At 48.8% G+C, this 25874-nt stretch overlaps 1 protein-coding gene across 2 annotated transcripts in view; it reads left to right on the top strand.

The window, feature by feature from the left end:
• Positions 1 to 25874, top strand: part of TRABD2B (TraB domain containing 2B) — a 206182-nt gene that overhangs the window by 86899 nt on the left and 93409 nt on the right. The gene's annotated exons all lie outside the window — the stretch shown is intronic.

Below are 25874 nucleotides of genomic sequence, written 5' to 3'. Positions count from 1 at the left end.
TTCTACTAAAGCCAGGCATGAGTATACTGTCCTACCTGGGATCTCCACCCCCTGGTGGGAAAAAACTTACGTATATTCACCAAAAGATCATACAAGAATGTTCTCAACACCACTATTCATAACAGCTGATAATGGAAACTACCCAAATGCCCATCAGTGATAGAATAGATAAATAAGTGATTGTATATTCTTGGAATGGATATGATATGAATGGATATGATACACTAAGAATCAATAAATTACAGTTACAGGTAATGATATAAATAATTACCAACAAAATTTTGAGGTTTTTTTTTTTTTTAAAGAAGCCAAATATGAAAGAATATGCACTGTGCAACTCCATTTATATGAAGTTTAAAAACAAAAAATTAATCAATGGCTTCAGAAGTTAAGACAGTAGTTATGTTTGGGGAAATGTGTGACTAACAAAATTCTGCTTCTCGACCTGAGTACTGGTTTAATGCCATTGTCCTGCTCAGGATAAGGATATTGGCATATTTCTCATGTATGGTCTATGTCAATAAAATGTCTTAAAAAGTGACAGATTTGAGAGAGCAACCACACATAATAAATAAATGGAGGCTGAGTTTGCCCTTGACCTGAGACTAAGCTGGGTTACTAAGCTGAGTTGATTTCCACAGTCACTGCAGAGCAGCCTTCCACTGCTGGCTTTGTTTCACCATATTCTGTAACTTATTGTATAAGCTGTATGTTCCTTGAGGACAGCGGAGCAGCCCTGTCCTTACCTGTCTGTACGTTCTGGCCCCATGTCCAACTCCTCTCCCTGCATATCTGCTTGAGAGCTTTTCCTGCCTCTGGAGTCCGCTTTGCTGAATGCTGCTGCTGGCTAGAAGCGCCAGGGCAAATACCATCCAAGTAGCAAGCACCTTATGCAATGACTGAGGGAGCCTGGGTGAGCGACTACCCTGCTTCTTGGTCCTAAGAGTAAGGAAACTCTAAGACTCTCTTTGTCTGTGGCCTCTATGAGTTCCCATGGGGACTAAACTGCTCCCACATGGGTCACTTGTTTCATAACAGAGCCTTACTTGGTCTTTCCTTCCCATTTCAGTTCTTCACTTTACTGCCAGTGTTCCTGGGATCCTCTCCCAAATTAGCAATATGAGTTTGAATTCTTATCTCAGGGTCTGTTAGAAGGAACCCAAAGTAAGGCAGACGAAATCTCTGTCTGTATCGTTCACATTGTCTCATCTTAGCAGTTACCAAGAAATAGCTGTTGACCGACCAACTAGAAAGACACGCTCCCTTTTCTCATTCATTTCATCCTACTTTCCCTTCCTTCAAATGCTGCTTGTCCGAGAAGGCTGCTGGCATGCCTCGGTGTGCCTTCTGCATGCCCATGATGATGCTTCTTGTTTGCCCTGTTCTGTGCAAAGCCAGCATGACATGCAGCTTCAAATATTCCCAGTGTCTGGTCCCCCTCCCAACCCCCAGGGCCTAATTCCTAAAGGAGGGTAGTTCCTACATCCCGCGGGCACTGTGCTGTATTGGTAGGGTCTCACGACAAAGCAAGCAGCCCCTTTAGCCCTGGGCTGGTCTGTTATGTCAAATGATCCACTGTTGCAATAATAATAGCTTCCAACATGTATGAGGATCTTTCTAGCTCACGAAGAACCACTTCTCACATATTTCTCAGTTAATCTTTACAGCAGTCCCAAGAGCCCACGTTAGAGATGTTTAAGTTCAGACTCAGAGATAAGATGTGACCCACCCAACAACACACAGCCACCAGATGGTAGGGCTGGATCTGGAACTGACATCTCAGACCCCAGAGTCATGTTATGCAGTAATATACATCTGGTCCAGATGGCTTTTTATGTTTTCACAAGGCTGTCACGCAGCAAATGTGAATGGATAATGTCACTCTTATCACTGTGATTGGTCAGCCTCTGCTCCTTGAGGCAGATGAGCAGGGATTATCATTGCTCCCATTCTTCAGATGAGAACCCTGAGGCCCAAAGAGGGGAAGTGTCACTCCCAGTAGTTCACACTGAGTAAGGGGTGGAGCTGGGATTCAAACCCTAGAGTCTTGCCTCCCCCACTGGAGACAGGACAGAGACCAGTTCTTCTCCTGCTCCTCTGAGGCCCCACCAGCCCCAGCCTGCACATCCTTCTAGCTTTTTCACAGTGAGGCTCTGCATGGTACAGTTTGTCCCCAGAGCCTTTCCCCTCCATGTGAAGTTAGCTAGATGAAGTGGCCGGTGACAGGGGACCTGGACGGCCTCTCCTATTGTTTCATCCTGTCCCAGGGACTCTGTGGAAGGAAGACTGCAAGTGACACGGAAGCCAGTCATTGTGCTTGAGATTCATTCTGCGCCTGCTTCCAGGACCACCCTGGAGATCACAGAACCACAAGTCCTCGCATTGCCAGGACGCAACCTCCTTTCTCACAGATGGAAAAAATAAGGCCAAGCAGAAGCCCAAGGGCCCAGACTCCTGGCCCTCCACCACTCTGCCCTGTTCTGACCGAGACGAGACCTCCTTGGGCTTGGGGAAGGATAGAGACAGGGGTAGGAGCTAGAGAAGGGAAACACGAGAGGACGAGGTGGGCTGGAATAACAGGTCTTTCTGAGATCCCGCTCGTTGCACCAGTGCTCTGCGGAGCTGGACAAAGGGTGTGTAAAGGAAATAAAAGAATGACACACCCCTGTGGATGTGCTCGCGGGGCCTGGGTCTGGGGCCTCTGCACGCGCTGTCCCCTCTGCCTGGGAGCCTAGTTCCCCTGACCGCCGTCTTGTCCACTGTCGTGGCTCCAACAGCACGTGTTGGTCACATTCTGTCCCCTTGTCCTGCCGTGTTGTTCTTTGTTCCTACAGTATATTATGTAGCCCTGTGTTACGTGCCTGTTGTCTGTCCCCCCTGAAATGTAAGCTCCATGAGGACGAGGTCTTTGTTGTAATCACTGCTCTAAGAATAGGCAGCACTTGTTGAACACATGCCATGTGTCAGGGATTGTTCAAAGCACTTTATAACAACTGACTCCTTTAATCCTCCCAAACCAAATGAGGTCAGTACCATGATGTCTCCATGATACAGATATAAAAATGGCGGCACGGGGAAGTTAAGTAACATGCTCAAGGTCACACTGCTAAATGTCTGAGCCAGGATATGGAATTAGCAGTTTGGCTCTCAATTACAGAGTCTCAAGGATTCTTGTTATGTGTGCCCACAACGCCCCTACCCCATACTGCTGTTGCTTCCTCAGCACACAGAGCAGTGCACCACATATACTAAGCACTCAAAAATATTATTTGAATTATTGAAGAAAATAAAGAATATGAATGAATGAATGAATGGATGAATGTAGGCTAGGAATATAAGCAAGTTCAAGGAGGTGCACTATTCTCAGGGAGAATGTACAGCAGGTTCTTTGCGAAGACTGGGGTAAGAGAGAGGCAACTAGCTTCTCTAGCTCTCACCTCTCCCACACCTGTCCTCAACTATAAATATAGCGCCAGGCCTGGAAGACCGTTGTCTCCCCAAAATCACTTTTAGGGACCGTGTCACCAAGGCAGGGATCCTGGGGCAGCTGGAGCAGTTGAGCCCTCACAGAACCCGAGTCCCCAGGCAGTTCACAAACGTTGCCAAGCCCTTGCTCTGTCACACTATGGACAGGGGACTTTCTCAGAACTTTTCTCCTTTAATCCCTGGAAGCACCCTGGAAAGGTCACGATTGCCCATTTATTCGGCATCTCTGTGTTCAGTGGCTTCTTTGTGCAGCGTACACAGCGATGAATTAAACACGAGTGCTCCCTTTAAGGAGCCTACAGTTGACCTATCAATAAGCTATCAGGCAATTAAAATGCAGGGCAAAATGTGATAGGAACAGGGCAGTACAAGGAACCCAAGCCAGCCTGGGGGAGGGTGACTGTTTTTTTCTGATGAACCCCTTCAGGAAATGAAAGTTCAGCAAGGCTAAGTTACTTGCCCAATGTCACCCAGCCAGTAAGTGATCGCGTAAGGATGTACCCTTAAGGCTGACTTCCCACATGCTGGCCACTCCCTCTGGCCTGTGTAAAGCCATGAGGTGGCATGAGAACAATTCCTAGAGAACAAACCTTTTTTGGTATTTGTAAACTGTATATATAATCAATTGAACCGAACTGTGAACCAGAACATAATAAACAAGTCAGTCACACTCTCTGCTCCCCTTGGTAACCCTGGGGAGATGAGACATGTCCACCAGCTGAGGAGCCATCTTCCCATCTGGCCGGACGACATTCCAAGTGGGCTCCATGGGACCGTTCCACCGCTGACCTCACAGTGTCTTAAGCAGGGTGCCCGGAACCTCGGCACCTTTTATGTAGTTCCACAGTGAGCATAAATCAGTCCCCACCAGCTTACCTTTTTCCCCCTTCCTATTCCTCTGGATGCCCTCATAAAATTTTAAAAGCTTTGCATGTCAGATTGCACTTCCCAGGGTCCTAAAACTAGAGACCTGGTTCGTGCCCGCTGTTTCATTGCACTGGCCCTCCAGGAGCCACTGAGATGGTCTGCATTCCGATCACGGCTTCTTTTTCCTCCAGACTACACCGTTACCACCTCTAGCTGTTATCACCTCCTCCCCGGTGGTCACTTTTCGGCTCTTATCTTCCTCAACCTATCGGCACACCTCCCTTCCTGAAATGCTTCCTTCACTTACTTTCCAGATCATCGCCCTCTCTTAGTTCTCCTGCCTCACAGGACACTCCTCAGTCTCCTTTGCTGGTGCCTCACCGCCCTGACCTGACTCTGAAGGGTCTCAGGGGTCAGTCCTCAGTGCTCTCCTCTTCTTTATCTGCATGTCCGCATTTTTGTTTCATACCGAAGCCTACATTTGTAGCTTCAGCCCGAATTCTCCCTTCATGTGAACTACCTGGATTCATCTATCCAACCAACCGATAGAATCTCCACTCGGATGGCAAACACATCTCAAACTTAACAACTTTAGAAACAAACAGTTGCTCTCTCCCTGTCACTGCATCCCAGTCCTGGTTGTCATCTGTGCTTCTCAACTCAGCAGATGGCAGCTCTATTCTGCTGGTGGTTCAGGCCAGAAGTCTCAGAGTCATCTTGATGTTCCCATTCCTTCATACTCTACATCCAACCAACCAGCAGATTCTCTCATCTCTACATGCTAAATATGTCCAGGATCCCCCTGCCTCTCAGCACCTCCTCTGCTTAGTACCATGGCCCAAGTCACCATCCGTGGGTGTGTGTAGTAAGTCGCCTCCTAACTGGTCCCCTCCTGCTGCCCTTCTCCCACCCCCGGAGTCCACACGTCACACAGCAGCTGGGGCAATCCTTCAAAACGTTAAGTCTGATTGATTCACGCTTCTTTGTTCGGCACTCTCCATTAGCTCCAGATTTTACTCCCGGTAAAAGCCAGATCTTTACTGTGGTCCGAAAACTTCTGCATAGTCTGACCGCAGCTACCTCACTGGCCTCATCTACGTCCCTTGCTCTCTCACTCCAGCCACACTGGTCTCTGCTTTTCCTTGATCACACACAAACCATATTCTTGCCTCGGGACCTTTGCACTTGCCATTGCCTCTGCCCAGAACCCTTTCCTCCAGGTAGTCACATGACTTACACCTCATTTTGTCCAAGCCTCTGTTTGAATGTCACATTCTCAGAGAAGCTCTCCCTACCCACATAGCAGCCTCATTACTCTCTATCTCTACGCCCTGCTGTATCACTCATAGCACATTTTACTACCTGAAATAGAGATTACATTTTTGTTCCCCCCCTAAAATGTAAACTCCGTAAGTGCTGGGACTTCATTTTGCTCACTGCTATGTGACCAATGCCTACCTAGCATGTTCCCTGGCACATTTCATAGCTAACGCTATGTGCACTAATCACTATTCTAAAACTCGTAATAATAATTCATTTAGTTCTCAAAAAAAGACAAATAGGTAATATAGTATCCTTATTTTTCAGTTGAAGAAACTAAGGCAGAGATTAAAAAACTTGCCCCTGGTCATACAGAACCAGGACTGGGACCCAGCAGTGGCTCTTAACCACTGCCCCCTGTGCCTCTCCAGGGTGGTTGCTCCAAAACTTCATGTGGAGGAAAGAGATCCAGCCACTGAGGTTGTTGTGTACCAGACTCCAGGAAGACTAAGGACAACCGTGTAAGCATCCCAAATGCAGCAACCCACTTCCTGTACACACGAGATTCCTCATTAGGCTGACTGCAGCCTTCTTAAAGCTGGCTACGACCATTTGGTTCTTCTCTGGGGCCATGGTAGGTCCCCAGTGAACATTTATTGAATGAATCTCTGAGTGTTAAGGGACGGCGAAGGGAAGAACACTTGAGTTTGCTTGACCCTCAGGGAGGGCTAGAGCAACATGGGCCTCTCCCGAGAGAGCAGTCTCCGAGAGGCCAGGTAACAGAAAGGAGGCCAGTGTGGCTTGAGCACAGCGATGACCTCTGCCACCTCTTCTGTAACTAGCCTGTTACTGCTGCCAGTCCTACCGTAACTGTTCCCTCCGTGACCCCCGCCGTTAACCTATGACGCAGTGGCTAGAACTGTCGCCCACCGACCACTGCCGCTGCCACTTCTTGGGTTCTCATTGCTCTGGCTTCTCTTTATCCCCCTTGCCGTGGCTCCGTCACCAAAACCCCTGCTGCCAGCGCCACCCCGACGTCTGGTCCTGTGACTCAGCTCTGCGACAGGTGCTCTGCCATATTCAGCCATAGCTACTGATACTATTATTACTACTAGCTACAGTTGCTGCTGCTGCCGTTGTTGTTGCTAACCACTAACACAGGTGGCACACCGTGCAGTTTACAGAGGGACGCCATTCTCGCGCTGGCGGTCGTAGCAGGTCGGTGAGGTAGACAGGGCGTTTTGGACAGATGAGGTAAAGGAGACTCAGGCAGGGACATTCAGCAACTTAGACAGTGCCCTTCGGGTGATGAAAAGCTCAGAGACCAGAGAAAGCTGGTAAGTGAATTTACAGAGGGCTTCCCCCGGATCAGACACAGTGCCAGGCACATTCGCAAATTCTAACTCTTTCAGTCGACCTGACAACTTTAAGACGTGACTATCGTCTCCTCTATTTCTAACATGGGGAAGCCGAGGCTCAGGGAGGGTAAAGGTCGTGCCTGAGGTGGCCCAGGGGGAAGGTGCTACCACCTGGCCCCAGAGCCCATGTCTCGGGGGTCAGGGAAGGTGTGTCCAGGTGGAAGCTCCTTGGTCCAGGATTCTGGAGACCGCCACGGTAATCCTCCCACTGAATTGGTGGTCACGGATTCTTAACAACTATGGATCTTTGACCTAGTAACTAAGCTTTTCTGGGTCTTATTTCTACTAGCTGCTGATAACATCCACCTTACTTCCCACACAGTTTATTATGGGAGAATAACACTGGACCAGTCACCTCTACCCCTGGCATTCTAAGATTCAGGTACCTGCCCCCAATGTGACTGGAACCACACATTATGCTTGGAATTCCACACACTCTCCATCCTTTATTCTCCCCTACACCCCTTGAAGTGAGAATATCACTTGTTCCCAGTTAACAGATAAGGAAAACTGAGGTTCAGAGAAGTGCCATGAGATGAGCATATTCTCAGCTCCTGCATGACAGGGCTGGGATGTAAACCGGGGCTCCTGGCTTCTCATTCTGGGTAGCTTCCACCGATACTTCCCCTCCGACACCAAGGAGTATCGTGGGTCTCGGAAGGATTTCTGGCAGCCAGGCAGTCTCATCCCACAGCTGTTGCCTGGGTTCTTGCTATGTGCCAGGTGCTGTGTTGGGCCCACATCTTTGGTTGTGAAGAAGAAACGGTCCCCACCCTCACTGTCTAGTGGGAGATGCAGACATCACACAAATTCTACAGAGAATGAAATAACAAGGTTGCTGAGCACAACCAAGAAGTGTGGGGCAGGGGTGTGTGTGTGTGGGGGGGTGTGTGTGTGTAATACTCCAGGGACCAAACCTAGGGCGGCACTAACGGTTGTGACAACAAACCCCAAATTTCAGTGGCTTCACAGACCCAGGATGAGTATTCATAGTGGGTCAAGGGAAAACTCAAGGGACCCAGGTGGACACTCTGCCCTGGGCGGGGATACCCAGGCAGCATTTGTGGGAAAGGGACATGGATCACACCAGGGAGAGTTTTAGGGCCAGGCCTGCAAGCGGCCTCATGTTCCACAGGCCAGCATTAGCTGCATGACCTTGCCCTCCTGTAATGGAGACTGGAAAGGCAGTCTAGCTGGGTGCCAGGAAGAAGAGGACCTGGGTTTGGTGGACAGGTGCCACTCTCTGCCATGCCCAGTTTGGACATGGTCAAGAGTAATTTCCATAAAGAAGTGCCATTTCAGAGGAGACCAGGAGACTAGGCTCAGCCTCTCTCTAGGCAGCACCCAGTCCCAGTGGGAGAGCAGGCCAAAGCCCCACTCTCCTCTGGGCACCCTAAGGGGCACGGGCCCAAATTGGGGGCTTCTTCCAGGCAGAAAGGCCCCTCACTTTCTTTTTAGCCTGTCCAAGGAGGTCCTGTGGGGCTGTCTCTGGAGAGAACCCAGATGATTCCCCCCAAGGGTTTTAAGTCTCCTTTGCCACTAGAAGCTACCTTTCAGACCCGTCAGGCTAAAGATTTTAACCCGAGATTTAAAAGAAGCAGAGATCAAAAGCAGATGCTCCTGGAAGACACTTCAGCCTTCCCAGCCGTCTGGGGACATGGCTACGGAGGAGAAGACAATTCATCACGGAACCATGCGAGCCCCCGTTCAATAATAAACAGATGTATTATGAGGGGAAAAGAAAGGGATGGGTGTCAGCCCCTTGATTCATTTGTCTCCCTCTCAAAATCACCGCCATCCCAGGCTCCGGAGGGCAGGCGCGGACGCTTTGAAGCGGAGACATCATGTCAGGGAAATGGAAACATTTCACGTTGTAAATCCTCTGGGTTGTCAGAGAAATCCTAATGAGAGAGGAAGCCGCTGGGGGTGGCGGGGAGCACCCAGGGCTGGTTAGCAGGGAGGAGCTGTAAGCAGTTCTGGGAGACAGGAGCCCGGCCCCCTCCCCTCCTGACTGACCCTTTCTGCCTGGCTTTCCAGCCTTGAGAGGAGGCAGGCGCATTTCCCCAGGGTGCCCCTGTCTGCAGTAGTATCGCCCTTTGGCACTTCTTGCCCTTGGTAAGATCCTCGAGCTTTGGGGTTAAGGCTGTTTTATTGACTTTATCATATTATTGCCCCCTGGGGCTTTCACAACTTTCACTTGTGGTAAAGAATCTGAAAATATTTTGACAAGTCATAGATTTAAGTGTGATTACCTCTCAAAACAGGACGTCTCTCGTTTCCTATTTAGGGGAAACTGAGTCATGACTCCCAAGCCCCACTGTGCTCGAAGCCGAAGATAAAGCCGTTGCCGCAGAAAGTACACCCTCACAGACTGAGAAGAGCAAGTAAAATCTCAAGGTTAAGATCTGGGGCTCTGGGGTCAGTCATTCCTAGGTACAAAACCCCAGTTCTACTACTTAGAGCTGTGTTATCTGGGCAAAGCCACTGAACCTCTCTGAGTTTCTGTTTCCATGTTGCAAAATAGGAATAGCAGTAATAGGACCTGCTGCCCACCCGATTGTGGGGAGGATTAAGTCAGTACGTGCAATGTGCTTGGCCTGTTCAGTAAAATTTTTCTGTTATTTCTTCCAGATTTGCCTGCAAGGTAGATGGTAGAGATTGTTAACCCACTTCACATTTGATTAAACCGAAGCTTCGAAAGGGAACCGCCTAGCTAAAGTTCACATGGGGAGCTAGAGGCTGGCCCCCCATGAACCCTCCCCTCGGCGCTTCTTCACCTTACCCCGCTCCTAGCTCCATGTTCTCGAAACTGTTAACCAGGTATGATGACGTGATGGTGTAGAGGTGCAGAAGGCTGGAGGCAGGAGGCAGAGGACCAGCTGAAAGCCTGTTAGAGATAAAGAGGCCCAGATGAAGGTAGTGAGTGACCTTGGAGATGTAGAGGAGAAGACCATTTGGACATATAGAAGGTAAAATCCCAATGGACCATTTCTGGCTCATTCACCACAGTTTGCCCCAGCTACTAGCACAATCCTGGTAGTCAGTAAGCAGATAATGCCTTTTCTTTTCTTTTTTTTTTTTCTTTTTTGATAATCATTGAAAGAATGGAAAAAATGAATGAGCGAATGATTAAAAGAGACAGAGGGAGGACTCACAGATGACTTCCAGGTGTCTGGCTTAGCATATTCACTGAAATAGGGAGCACAGGGGAAAGAGCAAAGTTCCAGGAGTGATTTATAATAGAATCAGATAACTTTTAAACTTCCTTTGTGGGCAAGGTCCAAAGGCTATAAATTCAATTCGGTCCAATTAAATGGACTTTCACTGACACCAGTAGGTGTCCAACAATGAGGAAAGATGGAGAGGGCCGAGAAGCAAACCTGCCTGCCCCAGGGGAGCCACAGCAGTGTGGGATGGCCAGGACTTCCAAGGGTAAAGTCCAGCCATGGTACAGAACAGTGCACATGTATGTGTAGCGAGCAGAGAGCAAGCTGAACTTAGAGGACAAGACCTCCCTGGGGTCTGGGTTGGTCGCCGTGGAGGGCTCTCCTAAGGAGGCGGGACTTGAACTGATGGGTTAAACGATGAATAGGGTTTGAGGGAGGGTGGAAGCACCTGAGAGCAAAGGCTTGGTCGTGAGCATGAAGGAACTAGTTTGTTTTCCTCCTAGCATCTCTGACCTCCAGTAGAGGACCTGGCATTGAGCAGGAACAAGGAACTTCAATGTTTCTTTATCCCATTTCCTAGATTCTTGACCAGTAGCTATAGAACAATGATTCTCTTCGGCCGTATGCCTAAAGGTTGAAGGCATTCCAGACCCATAAATATTATTTCCACAACCAAGTGATGCATTAAACTAGACTTTGATTAAATATTACAACTAGCACTTGGTAATGGAGCATGAGACTGTCATTTATCAGCAAGAAATGTGGACATAATAATTCATTAAGTCTCTTTGAGCTTTCTGTGAGCTGAGCACTCAGGACAGAGAGGTCCAAAAGGTTATGTTTTATTTTGGCTGGTTGTGCAACTCGTTTCCAAACCATTCCTGAAAACCATTAGCTCCCCGGGGAGCCCTAGGCTGCCGCCCTCCAAGTGTCCCTGCCATTGAGCCATTTGGAAGTTCTCCATTTATCATCAGAGACTCCCTACCTTCCCCCTTCAAACCAGAGATTTGGAGAGAGGTGCATATGGACGCTTCTCTTGCTTCTTTAGACCATGGACCTCTCCTGCAGTTGGAGGACCTCTGCCTGGAGGGACTCATCATCCATTCACTCAATAGTACTTGATGGTTACCGAGTGGCCGGCACTATGATGGGCACTAGGGATATTGTGAAAAACAAAACAAATACAGCTCTTGCCTTCAACAAGTCCATAGCCCAAAGGGGGCTCTGCAAGTAAGTAGACAGTACACAGTGATGCCAACTATAAGAGTGGAGGAATCTAGCCTGGCCTGGGAGTCAGGGAGGCCTTCCCCGAGGAGGTGGGAGCTAAGCTGAGGTCCACTGGATTTGTAGGAGTTGGTTAAATGAGGGGAACAGGGAAGAGTGCTTTAGGTGTAGGGAACAGCATGTGCAAAGCCCTGGAGGTGAGAGAAAGCATGGCACCTTTGAAAGAATGAAATAATTTTGGTCTGATTAAGGCTTGGAGTAAGAAGCAACAGGTGACGAGAACTGCGACTGGAGAGCTAAGCTAGGGCCAGGTCTGTGAAGTCCTTGAACTTTATCCTGTTTGGGGGTTTTGAGTTGCCTAGAGGGTAAGGGGGCCCTGCTGTGATCAAGCTTGTGGCTTAAAGAGATGATCCTGGCTGCTGTGTAAAGAAGGGACAGTAGGGGCAGAAAATGGACACCATCAGAGGGATTGGGATGAACCAGATATCTTTCACACCAAGCATCTGGGGACCACCAGCAGGTGTGTGAGTTATGGGAGGCTAGAGTCAGGATAGCTAGGGTTTGCTGCAAGAACAAGCAACCCTAAAACTCTGAGTAGTTACTCACCAATACTGCATAACCTTCACAAACCAGCCGGGGACCTCCAAGCAGCCAGTACCTGGAACACGGAGAGAGAACAAGGACAGACAAATTTCAAATTGGCTTTAAAGCTTCCACTTAGAAGTGACACGCACCACTTCCATTGTGATTCCATTGGCTAAAGCCATGGCCACTTCCATTTCCAAAGAGTGTAAGAAAGTGCCACCCGCCTCTGGGAAGACCAGAGACCCAGGCTATCTATGGACGGCTCTCATGACCTATCTATGGACGTGAGGCTGGCGGCTCTGTAGCATCCCTATTATATAACCATCACAAACTTAGGTCCTCCTCTTTTAGAATTTATTTCCAGGTACCTGGTCACATTTCATCCTCCCACCAGCCCTGGGAGGCAGGCGTAGTCATCTCTTCCAAACCGCAGTCTCAGCTTTCTAAAATCCCCGTGGAGAGAGAATTAAGGCTTCGGGAACTTCAGAGCTTCTGGGAAAGCTGGGGTGGGTGCGGGCCTATCAAATGCTTCGTGCGTATTTTTTTAACTTACACTAAAATGAGCAATAAAAGCAACTAGATAAATAAAGAGAAAACCGATGCCATTTACAGATCTAAGTGAGACGTCACCGAGACTGAACAGTGTGGGTTTGCATTGGCCATCTCTCTGTCAGAGACCTCGGAACAGCCACCTCCCTGTAGTTGGAACAAAACGATTATAAATGTGTTTTGCTTTGGTGTAGACATTACATATGCCCTGGGGACTTTTATTCATTCTGGGTGTGGTTAAACAAACAGATATCCTGATTCTGTGGCACAGCCCAGGGCGTCAGGCTCCTGGTTCCTCCAGGATCTCAGAGCAGCAGTCCCAAGACAACGCCACCACCTCCCTCGCAGACTCCCAGATCCAGGACCATGCGATCTCTATCACTAAGTCTCCTCCACTCTATCTTCTCTCAGCCTTCCTTTCCTACTCCCTACCCACTGGTTACATCTCCATCTCGTTGCCAATAGGTCTGAGTTTCAGTGAAATTAAAATTCTCAAGATGACTGGAAACGAACATGAACATCAAGATGGAATATACTAGCATTTTGAGCTAGATAACTGAGGCAATATGAGATCAAGGGCTCTGGGAGAGCCTGACTTGGGGATTAAATTTCAGGTGCTGCCTAACTGGGGTATGGCCTTGGACAAGACAGTTGACATCCTGAACCTCCATTTCTTCATCTACAACCTGGGAAGCATGGAGGCAGAGAGCTGACAGGGACACAGTGAAGAGTGAGTGAGTGAAGACGTGAAAAGCAGAGGTGCCTCGTTTTAGGAAGTGAGAGCTACTGGAGTAATAACTATGGTCTATCAGCTTATAAGGGCCCACTCACAGCTGGGGAAAGATGCCAGGTCACTAGGTGACTTGCCTGAGGTCATACCGTTAGCACGGAGGAAGCAGCTTCCTCTCTGAGACTCTCCTCTCAATACCTGGGTCCCTGACTCCCTCAAGGGACCTCTTACCTGGCTCCTTCCTGCTAGCCACCTCTGCCTTGGCCCCCAGGAGCCTCTCTCCTCACTCCCCCCATTCTCACTCCTCGTTACTGATGGAGACCTGCGCAGCCCCCTACTCTCCATGTATTGCACAGCAGTTAAACACTCTCAGAGCTTGTCCCTGGTAAAGCCCTCTGTGGGACCCAGGGTCTCTAGTTCTCCTCATGTAGACGCTCTCTGTGTTACACGCAAGGTAACTGTCACATATGCAGACATCCCTGTGAGTGTCAAGGTCAACAACCTGTTCTGTCTGGACCAAAGACAGGCCAGCCTTTTACAAGTTTGGTCCCTGTGAGGAGGGTAAACCACTGGAAGAAATGAAAAAGAGGCCTCCTCCCTCACCCCCGGAGTGCAGGAGAGAGCTGGTGAGGGCTGAGTAAGCCAAGGGAGATTCCATAGGGTGGAGGAGAGGGTGAGGAGACCGACTCAGCAGCAGACCCTGGACGACGTGGTGGCAGAACAGATGAGATCGTCTTGGTGGGCACACAGGCGCACGTGGGCGGTCACCACAGTGACGTCCCTGCGTGTGGTGGCAGCCACAGGGTGTTCGAGGCAGGACTTGCTTCTGCCTTTGGAACCCTGTGTTGCTGGTGTTTACATAGGGGGTAGAATTAATTAAATGCCGCAGGGCCTCCTCTGTTGCTGAAAATAAACCCAACCAGGCCCCCAGCAGCGTGCCCGCCCGCCTGCTTTGCTGCGGTGGAGTGGGAGTCTGTCGGATCTCTCCAGGCTTCACGGGGCAGGAGGCACACACATCTCGCACAACCGAGATTAGTGCGACTGCCACTCTCTCCCCACAGGCAGCATGTCAGAGCCAGATGTGGCTCTGAGCCCTGCCTGACTCCCCACGGGTGTGTGCAGAAGCACTGGCACATACAGGCGGCCAAAGGCACGCAGAAATACACGTGGATTCAAGCCAACAAGCGTGGGACCGCCAAACACACAAGTCACACATGGACACACTGGCACGTGCGCACAAAGGTAGATGCCACGAGCACACAAACACACACGGGTGTTTCTGGACACATAGAGAAACACACATAGCTGGTCACAAAAACATAGCACATGTGCCATTCAAGACCCATGGCACGTGGTCACATACCCACAAACTCACGAGGACACGCTTGGTCATGGCTTCAGCATCAGAAAGCTTCAGTCTGCTCCTGGATCTACCTCTTGCTAGAACTGTGACCTTGGGTTTGTTTGTTAATCTCTTCGTATGTTTCATTTCCTCAGCTGGCAAGTAAGATACCAGTCTCACAGCATTGCAAGGATAAAAACGAGGAAATGAGCACAGATCTCCTAGCAGCGCTCTTGGTGCTTACTAGGTCCTCTAGGAACATTACCCAATGATCTCTGTTGATGCCCGCCCCAGGCATGGGCTCACATGGAAACAGAGGACACAAATATATTCAGACATGCAAAGACACACATGGACCAGACGGCACAGGAGAACATGGAGGGACCTTAGGCTCCCCAACAAACCTACCTAGACCTGCACACGTGTGGCCCTGTGCTCACACACACTACCTCTCCCACCACTGCCACCGCCAACCCAAGCTGATTTCAGGCATATGACCAAACCATGCGAAACAGGGACAAAGAAAGCAAAGGCCTTCTTGGCCAAGGTGGCCCATGCTGCGGGGTGTGGTTTTTAGCTAAAACACACAGACTCTTCTGTGGCTCTCCATGACCTACAGGCCAAGGTCCAAATTCCTGAGCCTGAAATTCATGGACTCCTATGCTCTGCCTCTGCCTCCCTCTCTCCTATTGCTTCCCCCCTAGGCTCCAAGGGGCTCCCAATAAACAGTCCCACCCAAGTTCTAAACAATTGAGGAATGAAAGGGAATGATAGCAAATGGGGGACAAATATAATTTTTATTGCTCAGAAAGTTTCGGTTAGAGCTCATAGCTTGTTATGAGAGGCACAGTAGTCCTAACTGGTCCCAAAATGAGGGAGGCTTAACCACACAGTTCCAGACAGTGCTAGAGGGAGGCGGGCACCCCACATAGAAGGGAAGAGAACTCGTGCACATGCCATTACCCCATGTGCCTTCCCCGGGTGCTGCTCCTGCTCTGTCCTCCCATGGCCCCAATTCTGACCTCGCATGAGTGTCCCATACTGCGTAACAATACAGCCACGAGTTAGCAACGGAACGCGACACCGATTATCTCGCAGCGTCTGTGTAACTATGGCTTCCTGGTTTAAAAAGAAAAAGAAAAACCTTCGCTTAAAAGGAATTTCCTGATTGATCGATGGGTTTATAGATCTACTTATTTCTGTATTCCCATCTTTAAGGAGCCTCCTCTTCCAGATGCTGAGGAGAGGGGAAGGAGCGAGACAACCGGACAGGGAGTAAAAAGTGCCAGAAGGGGGTTCATCCAGGAGCGGGGTGCCTCCCACGGTTCTCTATCCGTACTGCAGTCACAGCAGTAACAGCCCCACCTCACATCAACCTTCTGGGCTCCGGGATGGGTCTCTTACTCTCATGCCTTGTCTTCTCAGGCTCGGGCTCGCTAAGAAGTTTTAGATCAAGTCGGAATTGGCCATCTCTCTTTAAAGCTAATTACAAAAACATAATACCAAAATCATCCTGAAATAATTATTGCCATTTTGATGTATTGCTTTTCTGTCCATTTCCAATGGGTATATGTGTGTATGTTTCTTACTAAGATTGATATCAGGCCACATATCATTAAACATTTTTTATCATAATGTTTGCTATATATCACAAGCGTCGCTGGCCAATGCAGAAATTCTGTCTGTTTTTTTGTTTTATTTGTAAATAATGTAGTAAACAACTATGAACCTACCACTCAACCCAAGAACTAAAATATTACTAGTAACTCTTCTCTCCTGGCCCCTGTCTCCCCGGAAGTAACTCACACTTAAGTTTTTTCTCATTCCTTTAATTCAAAAAAATCTATATTATAGATATACTATTAATTGTTTGATTTTGCCTTTTAAAAGCTCATTGAAAAGTGAATGGTGCTGTGCACAGACTTTATGACTTGCTTTTTCACTCAATATCGCGTCACTGAGAATCACCTGTTGCCTGTGTCGGCAGCTCACCTGTATGGGGCTGTTGGTCGGGCTGTTGGTCTGTGTCACTGCCATGTGATGCTGCGCCGTGTGAATTCACCACAGTTTCATTCCTTCTCCTTTCTATGCATATTTGATTGTTTCATTAGAACCCGCTCGCTGAAAACATTTTACAAGCATATTCCTAATAGTTGCTTAATACTTTATTTATGGAAGACTATATCTTTTTACCACTTCTCTGTTATTGACTTTTAGTTCATGTGCAGTTTTATAAATGATGCTACCACAAACTTCCCTTCCGGTGATTTTCACATGCCTCCAAGTATTTTTCTTAGGGCGAGTTCTGAGCTGTGAATTTGCTAGTTCAAAAAGTATGCATATCTTAAGGGTTTTGATAAGGGTGGCAAAATACTCTCCAGAAAGTTTCTACTAATCCCTTTTTCCACAACACCTGACAACATGGGGTACCATCATTTATTTCAAGTGGCGGGGAGGAAAAGAAGGAGAGAGGAAGAAAAGAAGGAATGGGGGCACAAATGTGTCTGCGTCTTTCAAAGGCCCCAAAGCCTTTGTCATTTGAAGCTGGGCATGCTCTGATTGTGGAGTGTTGACCCCGAGACCACCAGACTCTGCTCTGCTACTTTCCCCCTTCCGAACTCTCTGTTTTCAGCCACCCCGGTCTCCTTCGGGCTCTTTAACACACCAAACTCTATCTTCCAAAAGGCCTTCACATGTGTTTCCTCCCACTGAAACTCTCCCATCCCCCGACCCCCACCCCACTCCGGCCCACACATAGCTAAGTTCTTCCATTCTTTTGGGCCTTTGCTTAAATTTCATGATCTCAAGAGTCCTTATTAGATGTCTGAGTCAGTGCCTCTGCGCCTGTCGCCAACATTATCATCTGTCCCCAATTTGATCCCTCTGCGATGCATACCACAAATTGTAACACGTACTTGTCTCCCTTCCCTCACGTGACTGAATCCCGATGTGAACAGAGTCCACGTGTGATCCACAGTGCCTAGCTTAGTGCCTGGCACACACAGCTCAACAAACACTTGTTATCGAAGTGATGCTGCAGGAATGAATGAATGACCCAGCGCATAGCCCGGTGCTACACACAGTTGGTGCTTCATATGTGCATATTTGATGAGTAAGGAGCAAAATGAACCAGCAGATGGAGGCACTCACTGACCCCCACCCCCTAGACCCTCCCAGCCCTATGGGATGCCGTGGGCCAGCAGTGCTGGGCCAGAGGGGTTTCTGGGGAATAGAACCGCGGCTTCCTGCTACATGAACCTGCAGCTCCTTCTCCAGAGATGACTGAATCCTGGAGATCCAGGTGTCCCTCCCCCGTCGCCCCACCACACACAGGGCCTCCATGCAGTTAACCTGTCTCCCACACAGGGACCTCTTGACCCTCTGACTTAATGATTGAGTGCTCTAGAGATAGGACCCGCTGGCCAAACGAGAGTCTGTGCCCTGGGTCAGGAGTCAGGAATAGTTATGGTTCCAAGGTCGCCCATGCTGGGGTCCCCCTCACTCGATCTCTGCCTTGTGCTCTCATGTTCCTGGCAATAATGACATTACATTGTTCTGAGTTAGGATTCTCATGGCTCCCTGCTTGTCATTTTATTTGATTTTTTTTTTCAGCAGCCCTAGGATCACAGAGCTATTTTTCCCACTTGAGGCTTAGCGAGGGCTGCTGGCTTGTTCAAGGTTACATAGCCTCTATGTGGCAAAACCAGGCTTGTCTGACTGCAGACTCTTCTTTTTATTACTGTGACCATAGGAGCACTGAAGTGGATAAACCCGGTTCCAGCTGACCCCTGGGAGGTGGGGGTCCCCTAGTGGGCTGAGGGAACACCATTTCCTTGTGCTGTTCATTCCATCGGGCTTGGTTCTCAGTTGTGGAAACGCATATCCATCTGCCTTGGATCTGAGCTGTGGTATTAGTCTCTCGCATGTTCATTTCATACATGTATACTGAGTGCCTGTGTGGTGCACAGCACAGCAGAAGTTTCAGTGGGAAACACAAACGTGGACAGACCTGAGTATGTGGAGGTCAAGGCTGGACAGGGTCACCACTAGTTTGTGACTGGGTGCGCATCTCAGCCGGGGAGCAGGATCAGAACTCGCAGGGGCTTGGGACATTGAGGAAGTATAGAGTGACCTTCCCAGGGATAGACTCAGGCACACTGTCCTTCTTAGCTGAAGAGAAAGGCTGGTGGCATCTAAGCTGCAAACTTTAAGCTGTTTGGGTAGCATATTCAGAGTCGTGTGTGCGTGCATGTGTATGTATGTGTGTGTGTGAGAGAGAGAGAGAGAGAGAGAGAGAGAGAGAGAGAAACCAAAGAACACTCCCTGCCCTCATCATAGCAGGAAAATGTCAGGCTTTCAGGACTCAGGAAGCAGTCTCGGTGGAGTGCTAACATGCTTTTAACAGCTGGGAGCAGAGACTGTTTCCTATCTGGGAGGGGCTGATCTCCATTTAACACCTAAGGTTCAGCCCGCCCTAGGGACAGATTTTAAACCTCTCAGCCTGAACCCGTGAGCCCTTTAGTACTGACCTTCCCTGGTGTGCAGAGCCCTAGGTGACAGCCCTGAATGTGTTGCCAAAACCTCTTCAGGACCTGAAAGTCACTATGGGTAAGGAGCTCCTGGGTTCAGAAACGGTGAGTAGGAAGATAAGAACCACTTTCCTTTTCTGGACCTCAGTCTCCTCATCTCTAAAATGAAAGGGCGAGGAGGGTGGAACTTATTTTATCTCTCACATCCCTTCCAGCACTGCTTTTCGGTTACTCTATATCTCACTAGACTCAGAACAGCTGGACAAATGTAAGTGTTGCCATGATCTCCTAGCTGGTATCCCTTGATATTTCTACCTGCTCTCTTATTTTGTCTGCAGAAGAACCTTAGGAGCTGCGTTTACTGTGTAGAGGTGATGGGAGGTAAGGGTCAGAATTTTTATTCCCATTTTGTGGTTGGGAACACCGAGGTTCAGTACTAGACCACACAGTACTTGAATAGCAGTTGGGCTTGGTGCCAGGCCTCCTGACCACCCCTACACTCTACATCCTGCCAAGCCACCTGGGTACCAGTCTGAAGCATCCAGAAAGCAGGCCCCAGCTGAACGAAGTCGTGCTTTTGTCTCAGTCCAGCCAGGCATCAAGTCCGTGAGATTCTCATTCAAGTGCATGCCAATTTGCCAGTGGCCTAGTCTCCTTCACCTCATTATCGGCTGGTAAATTCCTTCTGTCTTTTAAAGTCCAGTTCACAAGTCCACTTCCTCTGACCTTCTTTGGCTGAATGAGCTGCTGAGCTGCTCGCTCATTACCCATTTGCCCGTTGGGAATCCAGCCCCGGACCCCCTGCTCCCGCACTAGGCAGGGGCTTTCTGGGCAAGTTTCCAGTTTTACAAGTTGTGCACTCTGCCCTGACCTCTGTTAGGCAAGCCATCTTCTTTCTCTAATACAAGGTCACAGCCTGGCCATGGCCTACTCTGAGGCATGTGACAACAAGTTCTCCCATCAAGCTTTTCTCCTTTAGCCATTAGCATCCTCTCATAGCCCATGGTCTTATGTAGAAATCCAATGTTTTATCTTGAAAAGGAAAAAAAGGAAAGCAAAGACCAACTTTATTTGGTGTCAGATGGCTCCCCAAGTACACTGCTGGAGTCCCGCCCTTTGCATTCATTCCTGCAGGTTCTGACCTAGTAAAATAATGTACCAGGCAATGTTCTAGTCCCCAGGGCCTGGAGCACAGTAGGTGTTTGGTGTGACAGGCTCCACTGGACCACAGAGGCCCTACATTATTCAAAATGTGTTCAGATATGCTTCATGTTCTCCACTGGGAGTGGAAAATCAGTTGCATTGCTTAGACAGGAAAATCTAGTGGTGCAGACGCATCTGGAAGAGGATGCTGTATTTCACATTACAGCCCACACCCCATTTCCCTCATTGTCCTGGCCTTGTGGGCTTGCTCCATGTGGCACAGTCCCCTCTCCTCAGCCACACACTGGCAACGGCCCTTGCTCCTATTGTCTTAAAGAGTATATATTTGCATCTTTTTAGATAGTGAGTCAGAAATGGATGTGTCCACTCAATCAATTTAACGAGAAGTAGCAAATAAAGACTGCGTGCCTGGCATCAACATCGGACACTTTAGGAACGCTCCTTTGGTGGCATTTGGGCAAGCCACAAATACTTTCTTCCCCATCCCAGGTCCAGGGTTCACACGTGGGAGGCGTCATGGTCTGGCAGGCATGGGTAGCAGCCACTCCCAGCTGGATGCCTCAGATCCTGAGCCCTCCGCCCTTCCTGTGACCTTCCTCCAGTCTTCAGGCTGCCTGGGACTTCTTCCGTGACACCTTTCTGGGCCCTTCAAAACCATACTAAAACACCTCCATGCTCTACTGGGCCTTTATGGCTCTGTTGCCCTTGAACAAGCTGTCTTACCTCTCATAGCCTCTTCTTGTGTAAAGTGACATTATGTCCTACCTACCTTATGGAGTTGTTGAGAAGCAAGTGGAGTGAAGAGCGCACATGCCTGCAGTGGTACAAGGTAGTCGTCAGAGAGTAGACAGGTATGGGCAGCCTAGGCACCCGCCTGGCCAGTCGGTTGCATGCCAGGGATGGTACACAGAGCCAGCATGGTCCCTTCCGAGAGCCATCCATAGGGTAGGCTCCTGGGAAAGGCGAGGCTGGGGTGGTGGCTGGGACTTGGTCACAACATAGGAATAAGAGCTCCGGACCGAGAGCTTATATATGCACCCCCTTTGGTGCCTCTCGGAGGCACTTCATTTGATACTCAGCTTTCATAATTAATAATGAGAGTGAGTGCTTCTATGGCACAGTGTGCCAGGCTCTGTCCCAAGTACTTTAAAATATATCAACGCATTGACCCCATAAGGTAAGCAGTGATATTATCCCCAATTTACAAATGAAGAAGTGGACCCACCTAGAGATCAAATAACTTGCTAATCACCAGCTAGTAAGTGAGTCCAAGTGGTCTGGCTGCTGAGTCAGATATTTACCTTAGGTCGAAGGACTTTACCAAGAATATTCTTAGCAGACACCTCAGTCCTTCTCTGACTCTCTCCTTTTGTCTGTCTCCTAGCCTTACCCCTTCCTCACCCCATGTACCTCTGCTCGGCTAACTCCTGGAGCACGTGGGGATGGAAGCAAATACCTGAGCTGACAGTTGAGACCCATAGGTTCTAGTTCCGTCTGTCCTTCTCCTAGTGAGATCTTGAGCCTGTCATTCCTCTCTCCATCATCCATCCATTTCTCCATCCGTTATTCTTCCCAAATCTCTAGGGTGGCAGGGAAGGCAGCAGCTAGTATTTGTGAGGCCAAAGGATGCAGTGGCTGGTCAAGCTCATCTGGAACTACAATAGCCTGAGTCACATCCCACCTGGAAAGGGAATGGGAAGTTATCCCAGGAGAACAGATGCGGGTCCAGAGGGACTGGAACTAGCTAGGCAGCACACGGCAAAGTAGACATGAGCCAATGGAGGCCTCCCAGAGAGGATGGGAAGAGCAATTCTGTGACCCCCTGCTCTCCTCCCGATGTAACTTTTGCTTCAGGGAGCATGGAGCTGACACACCTGGTGCTTCACAGGTATAACATGCCCCTGATCACAGAGCCAGCCACCTTATCTTCTAGAATCTCACAGGCCAATGGATCATAAATAGAACTTGTTCCCCCAGGGTCAGGCGTGGAATGACTCATGTCCCAGATGTCCCCAGGAGCAGAGCAATACACAGAAGCAAAGGCACCTGTTGGATCTTTTAGTCCCTCCCCATCTCAGAGAAGCCCCTGATCATTGCAGAGACCATTTTGCCTTAGTTTGTACCAAGATCCAGGACTTGCTGGTGCCAAGGGCTAATGACTTCCAGGAGCCTGGGAGGAATTGGATGAATGAGGTAACGAAAGAGCATGGAATGGAGGTTACAAGACAAGGACCCTTGCGCAGGCTTTGCCACTAACCTGCTCGGGCCCAGGGGTCTCCCACCCACTCCAGGCCTCATTTCCCCCATGTTTGAAGCAGTGAGTGAGTGAGCAGGACCAGCTCCTCTGACACATCTTCCCACCTGCCCTGCCCATCTCCCTTTAAGCGTGGGAGCAGAATGTGTGAGTCTTGCGGGTCCAGGTCACCAAAGGTAAAAGAGCCTCACCCTGGCAGGCCAAGGAGTCCATTCGGGGTTCCCAGTTACTCTTTCAATGAGGACAAGGGGAGTTTTTGGTTTCTTTTTAAACAACGATGTAATTTTCTTGGAAGTAAATATATTTCCTTGCTGACTCCAAGCCATCTTGCCTCTTATCAGATTTCAAACCTGATCCAGGCCTGGTCCTGGTTAGAGCAGGAGGGGTGGGCAAAGGAAGGGGTGGGAGGGGTCCTTCTAATCAGCAGGTGTGTGGGGGCTCCCTGGGTCCTTTGAGTTTCACCGCCACCCCAACCCCAATCCTGCCCACCTCCCTAGCTTTGGCCCAAGTAACTCTCAAACTTCTTACCATTGATATGTCCTTGGCCTCAGTTTCCTCAACTGCAAAATAGAGATGATAGTGCCCCCTCATAGACTCGCTTGTTACCACATGTACAGCACTTAGGGCCCTGTCTGGCATATAGGAAAGAATATAGGAAACATGGAAGTGTAGATATTATTATTTCTATGATTACGTTTATTGTTATGCTGTGTTTTCTAAGGAACATCTCTCCCCCGTCCTGATACTTTCTGAAATTCAGTGCCCCCACCTTTCACATGCTGCTCTCTCTGCCTAAATGCCATTCCTTGTCGGCTTTGCCTAGAAAATTCCTACTCAGCCTTCACGATCCAGTTCAAGCTGACCAGTCATCTCAGATATGCTAGTGGACAAGTTGGCTGTGCTTCCTGCTGCACTTGGATCACGTTGGGCGTATCTCATGCTGTCTGGTACTCTATCTCCTCACTTGTCTGTCTCTGTCACTAGACCCTGAACTGCTTGAGAGCAGGGACCGTAAGTGACTCATCTATTTCTGTGTCTTTAACATAAGCACAAGACCTAGGGCAGAGGATGGGAGCAATGTTTGTTTCTTTCCTTAGATGTGTGCTAGAAGACAGGAGGGGGACATGGACACAGATGATTCCAACGCGTGGTGACGGTGACCACACCGGAGGGACAGGCAGAGGGATTCCTTCTGATTGAGGCTGGGGAGGGCAGAGTGGAAAATCGAGGAAGATGACGAGAAGCTGTAGGCTTTCGGTCATTTATGAAAGTAATTTCAAGGTGTAAATTGTTCTGCAATACCAGTACAGAATTTCCGTCAGTGTGCTGGTTATCACCTGCTCACATCACTGTGTGGCTTCTGTCGTCGTCAGTTCTGGCTGCTATAACAACTACCATAGACTGGGTGGCTTATAAACAACAGATATTTATTCCTCCTAGGCCTGGAAGTCTAAGAGCAAGGCACTGGCAGATTCAGTGTCCCGCGAGGGCCCGCTCCCTGATCCACGAACGGCCGTCGTGTCACTGTGTCCTCACGTACTGGAAAGGACAAGGGAGTTCTTTGCAGTCTTTTTTATAAGGGCACTGATCCCATTCATGAGGGCTCTGCCTTCCTGACCTAGCCACCTTTTAAAAGCCCCACCTCCAACTATCATCATTTTGGGATTAGGTTTCAATGTATGGATTTGGAGAGACACAGACATTCAGTCCACACAGTTTCTGTCTTCTGATTGGACTGATACAATTGGGCCACCAGTTTCTTATTGGTGGTCTGATAGGGTAGGTCTAAAAAGAACCACCCCCTCAACACCCCCATCCTCCTTCCCCAGAACAGCCTCTGGGACCCAGTTCTGGTTATCTCTGTGCCCTCCAAGTGCTCTTTGGTTTGCCTTGATTTTTCAAACCATGTGTGACTGTGAGGGAATGTGTGCCATGTGTTTCTGATTCAGCTCCCCTGTGCTCAAAGGCAATGTGATTTTGAGAGATATCTGATGGCCTTTGAGGCTCAGAAATATATTCTTCAAGCCTACTTTCTCTGCCCTCTACCTGCCTTCTTCCTTGACAAAAAGGAAGCAGCCCCAACCAAGAATTGATCAATTTCACAGCCCCAAGACTTGACAAAATGGTACATGCGGCCCCTCACTGGATCTCTGAGCATAGGAAGCTGTGGACATTCAGGATGGAGCTTCAGAAGGGGCTGTCGAGAGAACCAAGTGCATCACTTTCTCTTGGAGACCACAGTGGCAGCTATTGGCTTAAAGAGATGAACACACCTGTTGGCTGGCTATGCCGTGGGTCATCAACTCATCCAGTATATGATGGTCTTATTGCTCAAAATCAGAAAATATGTTGATGTGTTTTATGTTCACTAAGTCTTGAGACTTTTCCTTTTCTTTTTCCTTTTCTTTTTCCTGCCTATTGTAGCAATACCTGCCCATTCCTTTGGTGAACTTTTATGGAGAACTAACTCAATTTTAGGCAACGGAGATATGAATATGTATAAAACAGCTCCTGTCCTTGAGGTAGAAGTAACAGGAACTTTAAGAGACGATTCCGTGATGTGGAGATCTTTTGGGGGAATGTAGAGGATGAACCTAGCTCTCTTGGGGGAAGGAAGAGGAAGAGGGACCATTCGGGGAATCTTCCAAGAGGCATTGTGTGATGCTCACAGTCTGTATCCAGAGCGAGGTCCCAGGGAGAAGGGATGGTTTGGACTAAGTGTCCCCTGTTTACCAAAAAATGAGGACAGACATCTCTATTTTTTCAAAAGTGACCAAGGACATCTGCCAAGCTGTGGAAGGTTAGGCCTTACAGTTCAAGATCCCCATCTGTTTCTAGACTGATTGCAGCTGAGCAGAGTAATGTCCTCAGGTTGGACCATGCTTTTGAGTTTATAAAGCAGAGTCCCACCCATGATCTCATTCAGTTCACCTTCGCTCCATCCTTCCTTCTTTCATTCAAAAGTGTTTACTGGGCACCAGCTGCATGTCAGGTGCTGTTATACTCTGAGAACAGTCATGTGCAAGGTCAACAGGCCTTGGCTTCATAAAGCGTCTAGTTCAGGAATTCCTGTTATTTTAAACTAAAGAATGATATACTATCCCTCTAGATACCAAAATGCCGATAGGTTTGGGGACTGCTGAGTTTTCTCACATTGATGTTTTCTATAAAATAGCTTCCTTTCCCCATTTCACATTAGGAAGGAATTCAAGAGAAAAGAACAAGGAGATGATTTTCTTGGTAAGCCAGTTCACCTCCAACCCCCTTCTGATAAAAGCATTTCCTCTTCCTGCCCTTGA

This window comes from Rousettus aegyptiacus, unplaced genomic scaffold, assembly GCF_014176215.1.
Source record: "Rousettus aegyptiacus isolate mRouAeg1 unplaced genomic scaffold, mRouAeg1.p scaffold_m13_p_1, whole genome shotgun sequence".
Classification (NCBI taxonomy): domain Eukaryota; kingdom Metazoa; phylum Chordata; class Mammalia; order Chiroptera; family Pteropodidae; genus Rousettus; species Rousettus aegyptiacus.
The sequence above is the reverse complement of the archived record's forward strand: the minus strand, read 5'-3'. Positions and strand labels throughout refer to the sequence as shown.